Below are 9,732 nucleotides of genomic sequence, written 5' to 3' on the forward strand. Positions count from 1 at the left end.
TGATTCGCACAAGGTTGTAGGCTCCTCTTAAATCAATCTTTGTAAAAATCCTTGCACGTCCAAGTTGATCTTAGAGGCCGGAGATCAAAGGTAAGGGATAGCAATTTTTCTTGGTCACCTTGTTGAGTCCTCGGTAGTCCACGCACATCCGCAGTGAGCCATCCTTTTTCTTCACGAATAGGATTGGTGCTCCAGCTGGCGACTTTGAATGTCGAATAAAATTCTTGGCTAGATTCTCATCGATGTACTTCCGCAATTCTGCCAACTCCGTCTGCGATAGGTTGTATATTGGACCAAAAGGTGGTTGCGCTCCTTCCTCTAAGTCTATGGCGCAATCATATGGTCGATGTTCCGGCAGTATATCGGCGTTCTTCTTCTGAAACACGTCTTCAAAATCCCTATATTGCTCTGGTATATTCGATGTTGAGATATTCTCGCCGCTAGTTGGAGCTGCATAAATGACAAATGGTGCGCCTTCCTTGGACGATCTTAGGAACGCTCTCACTCCAATAAACATGGATTTCTTCATGTAGGTTCTACCAACAGGTTTATTATTATTTTTTTCAGGAAATGTTATCCTTCGTAGCCTCCAATCAATGGACGGATTATGATCTTCTAACCAAGAAAGACCAAGGATAACAGGGCTTGATGGGGTTCTAATAATATTAAAAATAACGTGACTACTATGGTCCTTAAACACCACTTCTATAGGTTCTGATTCGTGGGTAACGTTGCCTGACAATAAAGGTCGTCCATCTATCACCTCTACGTGAACAGGTTTGGACTTCTGTACTAAACGGATCTTATGGCGTTTAGCAAACTCTTCATCTAAAAAACAAGTAGATGCCCCCGAATCCAATAAAGCTAAAGTTTTTTGTTTTTGAGGGCCTAAAAACAAAGGAATTGTAAAACAACGGGCAGGTTGGACAGAGAAGGAGGAACCTGATTGTTGTCGTGATATTAGATTGTCCAGCCGCACGGTTCCTACTGTGGCTGGGCGTCGTCGTTTTCCGGAATCATCGCACTTCTAGTCTTGACAGGGTGCCAATTTTGCTTCTTTGGGCAATTTCCAACCTTGTGACCTTCTTCTCCACAGTACAAACATAACCCTTCCTCCATACGCCGTTTCTTCTCTGTTGGAGTAAGAGATCAGACACGCGCCGTGTCGATTTGCATGTCTGTTGCCTCCGAATGTGAGTTTAAGCTATTTGCAGACATAGTCACATCGTAACGAGTCATTTGGTGTCTTGGACGTTGGTCTTGGCGACGCTGAAATAGGCGGTTGTCACACTTTACAGCTTGGCTAATAGCTTCGTTGAGCGTTTGAGGATCAGGAAGAGATAACAGCAAGTCCTTCACATCATCCTTCAAGCCCCAATAAAACTGACTCACCAACGCCTCTTCACCCCAATTAATGTCACTTGCCAATTGTCTGAAATCCGAGGCATAGACTGATGCAGAGCGTGTTCTTTGTCGTAGCGATCGGATCTTTGTTGTAGCCCATCGAACTTTATCATGCTCGCCAAATGCTTCTGCAAACGCCTCCAAGAACGTTTCAAAGTTGCTCAGGATTGGCGATCGCTTCTCGAACAAGGGAGTAAACGAAGACAGAGCTTGTGCTGTAAGCAAGGTTCCAACAAGCCCAACACGCGCTTCTTCCGTCGGATAACGTTCGGGCTGTAAAATTATTATCAACCTGATTTGGTTGACAAAACCTCGAAACTTGGAATGAGTTCCATCAAACTTATCCGGAAGACTAACTCGAGGCTCTTTTCGTTGTAGGACTACTCGATCTTGTTGAAATGGAGGTAGAACTGCTTCTTCTGGCGCAGAAGTTTGAGGCTGATATGCTTTAGATGGCGCTATCCCAGATGCTCCATTGTTATGGAGTCCTACCATGACTCCTTCGATCTCTGTTGTCCTATGTGACAACGAGGCAAGAGCATTTATGATGGCATCTAGTTTGGATTCCAAACTTTCAGCCATTTTAACGTCTTAACCTTCGGCTAACCTTCAGAAAGAAGAAAAAAGAGTTTTGACAAGAGGACAATATTGGTTCAGAGGAGAGTACTCCGCAACCTCTAAAACGCCTTAAGACTCCAAGATGAGGGGTAATCCACTCTCTCCAAGAAGAATAAGGCTCCAATATTGAGAAAGAAGAGATATCAGTTTAGAGGAGGGTAATCCGCAACCTCTAAAACACTAGCACACCTTCAAGAAGAGGGGTAATCCACTCTCTAACAAGAAGGAACTAGCTCTGATACTAGTGAAAATGTAGTCTCGACAAACTGTCACGGACACAAAATACAGACTTGAAATCTAACAAGAAGTTCAAGAAGAAGTGGCAGAACTAGATTAAACAGATGAGTACAAGAACAACACCAGAAAGGTGAGCTAGAACTCCAAGAGATGTGTTGTCGAGACTGAAGAACCCTTCAGCCTCGACTCCTATATATACTACTGAATAGGAAGCTTCTCGAGCAACTTCTTAGAATCTATCAGAATATTCTAGAACCTTCTAAGAATATTCTAGAACCTTCTAACAGAATCTTTAAGGAATATTCTAAGAATCTTCTAGAACCTTTTAAAGGAATCTTTAGAGAATCTTTAGAGAATATTCTAGAAGAATATTTGAAGAATCTTCCAATGTATGTCCATGACAAATAGAGCGTGTTAATCAAGTTTTAGAGTAGTATTTAAGATGTATCATCAATTAATAACAAGATGATTGGACAATTCTTTTACCATTGGTAGAGTTTACTATCAATAATATGGTATATTTTTCTACAAAACAAACACATTTCTTTGCCAATTATGGTTATCATCCACGATTTAATACTTTTGAATTTTTAAAAGTTGATAATCCTACTACAAAAGGTTTGGTAATTCATTTGTCAGAGCTACATGCAACGATGAAGGGGTAGTTAAAAGAAGCTCAAGAACAACAAAAGGTCAATGCAGATGTCTATCAAAAGGAACAACCACCATTCCACATAGGTGATAAGGTATGGTTACTACATCGCAATATCAAGATCACTCATCCTTATGACAAGTTGAATTATCGAAGGCTTGGACCATTTTCTATTTCTACACAAATCAATCCAGTTACATATCGTTTATATCTATTCGAGTCAATAAAAATCCATCTAGTATTCCACATGTCTCTTCTTGAACCATACAAGACAATGGACACACCAAGAAGAAGATAAGTGGAAGAAATCTTAGATTCAAGGTGGCATCAAAATAAATTGAAATATCTTGTCGATTGGTGCAGATATGATATTAATGAATGCACATAGGAGCCAGTAAAGAATCTTACAAATCTAGCGAAGGCGGTAGAGGCTTTTCATCGACAACATCCATCAAAATTAAGATGAAAATCTTATTTATAAAAGAAATAAGATCTAAGTAAGATAAAATTCTAGTTTCAATCTTTGTTTGTAGCTTCTTTGTAGTTATGATGCTCAGGAGATGGAGAACCAACAATCAGTGGATTCGACTCAAGAGCCTTCTTTTGTTGACTTACCAGACGAGACATTACGATTGTTACAACCGTCAAGATGATGCAATCGAGATGAAGATCTTCAAGAATAACATGTTCTTCCTTGAATAGATGGCAAGATACAACGCGTTTGGTATCACGACCTTGGAAGGGACTATCGATGTTTGATGATTTTACTACATGTACGAACAACTCCTGATGATATTCCAAATATTTTATTCAAAAGAAGTTATAAAGACCTTAACAATGATTAAATAATTGGGTGGTCTTCCCGTCGTAGTATGGAATACTACCGATGGTTGAGAGGCCCTATCAATCATCTTCGAAGAGAACAAAGATCAAAGTATGTGACAAATATAATTTTTCGCATCATAGATTTTTTCAACATATGATGACTGCTCCTTGTGGAACTCATCCCTAGAAGGAGGAGTAATGTCATAGACATATGCATGTAAGCCAATAATTACATATATAAATAGGTAGAAGTAAGTAAAAGTAGATAAAAGTAAATTAATTCTATAATATTTACTATAAAAGCTTTCTAGAAGCTTCATAGACACTATTTTGACTTTATAGGTGTCTATAATTGACTTTTTGGATTAGAAACATGGTCAACAAGTTGGCCATGTGCCACACAAGTTGTTAGCTTGAAGATCAAGCTAACTATGTAACCTACACATAGAAAAACTTGACTTATAAGTCAAGGCATGTGTCTTACAAAGTCAACTCATTTCTTGCTTCCAGTCTAGTTTCAAGGGTCTCTAGTTTTCTTGGCTTGTGGCAATAGCCATTCCAGTTTCTTTCTTAATATACATATCAAGTTATTTCTATTTTGTCATCTTTCTTTGAGAGAAGTTTCATTTGTTTATTTCTTTTTATCATGTTCTTGTTCTTGATTATGGCTGCTTAATTTTAGTTTCTTATATGATATTTATTCTTCAAAGAATTGGTTGTATATATATATATCTATTTAAGAATGAAATCGTATTGATGAAAAATGACATGTCATAAAAGATTGAAATATCTTGCATTTCCTAGATCATGTAAACATAAACATATTATATACATATGAAAATATGTTTGATAGATTTTAATTTTTTGAAATAAATTTTAGCATTAAAATTAAGATTGAAATGAGTATTTTTCTTGTAAATATCTTTCTATGTTAAAATCCTTCTCATAAGTTTGCAAAAGTTTTTTTTAAGTTAAAAACTATTCAAGGAATTGGATCAAACTTTTATTTTTTTTTTACAAACAACTAATCTTCTTCTATAGAGATCATAGATAGCATGTAAAAAATTAAGCTATTAAAAAGAATGGCTAATTTTGGTTCATATAGAAATAGATAATTCTAATATATACATTTTCTTTATGATTTTCGTCTCTTGAATTTCCATAAAAACCATGCTTGTAAAGAACTCAATACAAATTCTAAGGAACAACAATATTTCCTCCATGTAAGGAAAAAAAGTTGGTTCTATCTCAACATTTCCTCTAACAATACTTGAGTCAACCAAGTGAGACTTCTCCATTTTATCCACTCAAAACCTTCCAAAATTGTGCCATCCTGCCTACTCCCCTGAGCACAAACATTTGAATATACTATTGTGCTCCTGACATAGTCCTGCAAACACAGTATTAGGCCTTGCATGCTTTGTATCTCCTGGTTTTGATCAATGCAATGGATATATCCAACACGTGCCAAATTAAAATAATAAAAATTAAAAACTTGAAGCTCACACATGCTTGTGGCCGTGTTGTCAATCATTGTCCCTATTACAAGAGGCCTAATGTTGCTGCCACAAGGAGTGGTGATGATAACTAAACCTTTTTTTGCCTTGAAGGTGTCAGCTAACAACTAAAGACAAAGCACATGTGAGCCTCTAGCTCACTCATTTCCCTGCCCTGCCTGGCTGCCGTGCTGGTTACTTTAAGGCCAACAAAATTGGCATGGCTGTTTTAGCCGCAGCTCAGTCTTTTGTCTTGTGCCAAGCATTAGAATCCGAAATCAATTGGGTTGAAAAAACTGAAGCCTTTCAAAGGTTCACAAGACTTCACCAACTCAGCTCTTTCCCCTTTCACAGGAGGAGATCATGGAAGTTCTAATTGGACAAGTGTATGTATGTATGTATGTATGTATGTATGTATATACACCATGTGGGCAGTGTACATTGACTAGGAGGTCCAGAATGGTTACTTTTTACAACATGTGCATGTAGTTAGCGCTGCACAGCACAGAAATAGCATCAATGATATCAACCAAGAACATACAAGAGTGGCTTCTTCTTCTCAATGAATCTCCTTTTCCTGTAAGCCTTCTGTGCACTGAAGGCAAAAGGGGGAAAGGAGAAAAGAATAAGGAAGGGAAAAAAAGGATGAGATGGGTAAGAAGCAGACAAAAATCCTCCAGAATATGGGCTCTTTTATTAAAGTATTGCCCTTCCCTGCCCTTCCTCCCTCCTTTCCCTGCTTTGCACCAAATAATTGATCCAGTTGGAATGGAGTCATACCTCAAATACACAAAAAAAAAAAAACCCCATGTAATAGAATATCAATATAAATATGTATTTTCAAAGCCCTCAGTTTCCTCCCCCTCCTACATTATTATTATTATTATTATTGTGAGTATTTTGACTGGGGTCAGCCACTTGCTTTACCACACATGTATGGTGACTGGTCCATTATGAGGTTGTCTGGTAGCAAATCTTTTATAGGCAAAGTAGTCAAGCCCAAGTTCATTTCCCTCTTCTTTGTTTATTTGTTTACTTGAGATAAACCTGAGTTGATCAATGTAGAGACAGGAAGCAGTTGCAAGTATGGTAACTAAAGGTGAATTTGTTTACTTGGACTATCATGCCCCCTTTTCTTAACCTCAACAATATATTCAACTTCTGCAGAAAAGCTTTTGTTCGTCGCTGCAGATGTTCATACATCTCCTACTTCATTCATTTGTTTGTGTGTGTATTGATAAATATTTTGGAGAAGCAGCTTTGCGGGCATATTTTGAGCATGAGTGCCATGCTTTACTGAACACAACTCTGACTTTGATCTTAGAAAGCAATACTAGTAGGACTCCACTGTTGGTTATTTGGTGGATGTTTCATAAAGCTCACAATACCTTTAAACTTCAAGTTGAAATGGGTTATATCTGAATTAAAAGAAAGAATGAAAGGGTTGTGAAAGGATAAGTTTCAACATGAAATACCTTCACTTCTTCAAATTTGTATTCATGAAGACATTTTCCATCTTTGTGTTGAACTGTGCATTCATGTGTTTGAAAGCCACATAAATTAGAAGGCATTACTTTGAGGAAAAATTTACACTGCTTGTGTCAGCTTTTGTGAGGTACACATGTTGTTGACACGTGACACATTTGAGATTCCAATTGAAAGAATGATTTATTAACATATTAACTTATTTTAGTCTATTGGCATGATGAATTAACACATTTTGAATTGAAAATTATCCCTTTGTGTAGGTCAGAGAATCTTGCACTAATGTTTCATGAGTAAGCGTATTCAAAGTAAGATTTTCTTCAAAATAGGATTTATCCTGCTATCCCTTTCTTTTTATAATCAACTTAAGCCAATGACGGTTTCAATATATTTTTTTGACTTCTAAAGCACTTTTGACATTTGAAAAATCAAGTTGAAGTATATTTTTGGAACTTATTTTTATGTAAACACATAAAATCTATGCAAAGTTGTTAAAAACTTTCATGCCATAAAATCTGAAGGGATTATCTATATACATATATATATATATATATATATATCAAACCAATAATATTCAATTTTCAGTATCAACAATATTTATTTGAAAAAATTATAATTATTTAGTTAGTTGATTAGTAAAAACAAAAAGAACAGTCATGTTATTAAGCTTCATGAGAATCTTAAGCTGAAAAATGTGTCAAAAATCATTGTGTTTTTGCGTGCTAAGATCAATTGGCTTTGTGAATTATTTTTTATTTTAGAATGTATACTTATAAAATAAAGTAAAATATATTTTCCAATCAAAATATAAAGTCTTTGCTGCAAAAAAAGAAAAATAAAAATAAAAATAAAAAATGATGCTATTTAAGAGGACTGAAACTTTAAAATAAATTATAATACCACCAAAAATAGTACTTATGTCAATTAAGAAAAATAAATTAAATATAATTAAGCAAAAAATGTAAGGTCAAATTTGAATACATATCACAACCTAAAAGTCAATAGAGGAGAAAAATACTTTTTCAGTATTGATTACTGGTTTTCAAGCTTTAATAATATTAAGTTAGTATAAATAACTCTTTCTTTATTGTTTTTGTTTTAAAAAAATAGTTTAACATTTTGAAAAAAAACGGTACTATTTTATAGTTTTTAATATAAATTCACATGGAAAAGCTAATACATTAAGTGGTAAATAAAAAAATATTGATAATAATACAAAAAAATAAAAAAAGAAAGAAAATTTTTATTAATCAGATATTCTAAATCTTGAAATATTAAATACATAATTAAAATCATTAGAAATTATACAATATAATGTAGATTAGAAATTACATTTATATATCATTTCAAAATCTAATAGGATTCTTACTATGTGAAGTTAAAAGAATGCTTTCAATACCTACTTTGCTAAATTAATTCAAATACAGTTTTCGACTTAAGAAAAAAATTCTTATATGTACAAACTTATACAGTTCATTTAAAAATAAAAATAAAAAAATGAAAATAATGAAAAAAATCACATGTTATATGAGTTTTTAAATATATATATATATATATATATATATATTTTATGAAAAAGATCCATTAAATTCATTAAAAATAACAGGAAAATAAGATACAGACCACATAATAAGATTTTGGTTGAAATTTACTTAAAAAACATGAAAAATAATTTCTACTAATTTAATGGATATTTTCTATATATTATGATGTGTAAGTTCATAGATCAGAAAGAAATTTAATTAAAAATATTAAACATATTGAAAATATCAATAAAGTTTCCATTTTTTCATAAAAAGTATAACTTTTGTTCACTATTTATCATATTTGATTAATATTTCATAAAAGTAATCTAATTTAATTCTTTTTTTATTAATAAAAATAAACTGATTCTAATTTAAAATAGCCAAATATATCTTTGATATTATTAATTCTTTAAGGAAATAATACTTTATAATAATTTCAAAACAATAAATGGTTGGTAAGTAATTTATTTTTTCTAAAACAAATACTCTTATAAATCTTTTCATTAATTGGTTATGTATATATTTTTAATTTTTACAACATGTACGTAGGAAAGAATATGGCTTTGAAAGCATATTAATGATTATTTTTTCTTTTACTCATTATTATAACTTGATATTTTTAAATAGATTCATATGATTTTTAAAATATTTTTTTAATATATTTAAAGCTATAAAAATTGATTAAATTTTTAATTAATTTATTAAGTAATTTTATTTTGAATTTTTTTCTTCAAAAAATGATTTTAATCCATAGTATAATTTATTTTTTTCTCCATCTTAAAACCAAATATACATACATACATATACACACACATACATACATACATACATACATACATTGCACACTTTGTTAGTGCAGCATCGAATAGTCGGCACTTAATATTAAGCCCTCGACATACTATTATTATTTTTTAATAAATACTTTACTATCTTAAAATTCTATAATAGTTTTTTTATTCATATGTATGTCATTACTTCTGTGTTAAAAAATATTTTTGAAATAATTTTTCTATGGTGATTTTAGACTTAGAAGAAAAATAATTATTTACATGTTATAAAATATTTAAATAAGAAATTATACTAAAAAGGTATTATTTATTCAAGGCATTTTAGAATAAAATTTGGATTTTGTGGGATTTAAGAAAAAAATAATATATCAAATCTTAATAAATTATTTTTGGTTTTTATTATGCTACTAAATCAATTAAACAAAAAATGATATGTTGCATTTAATTTTATATCTAAAAATAATAAAATAAATAAGCTTATTTCGAAAAAAAATTAAATTTCTATCATAATATCTAGTTTAATTTCAACAAAATTCAAACTTCTATAGCAATTTTTAACCATCCAAGACCTTTTCTATTCTTTAATAATATTCTATAGTTCTTATTTCCTTTCCTAGAAGCTTTAGTAGAACCTAGATGCCATAATATAAATAAATAAATAAGATAAGAGATATTTTGGTATTGCTAATATAAATTCTAGA

The sequence above is a fragment of the Physcomitrium patens genome, chromosome 5 (genome assembly GCF_059467195.1).
Source record: "Physcomitrium patens ecotype Gransden chromosome 5, ASM5946719v1, whole genome shotgun sequence".
Lineage (NCBI taxonomy): Eukaryota > Viridiplantae > Streptophyta > Bryopsida > Funariales > Funariaceae > Physcomitrium > Physcomitrium patens.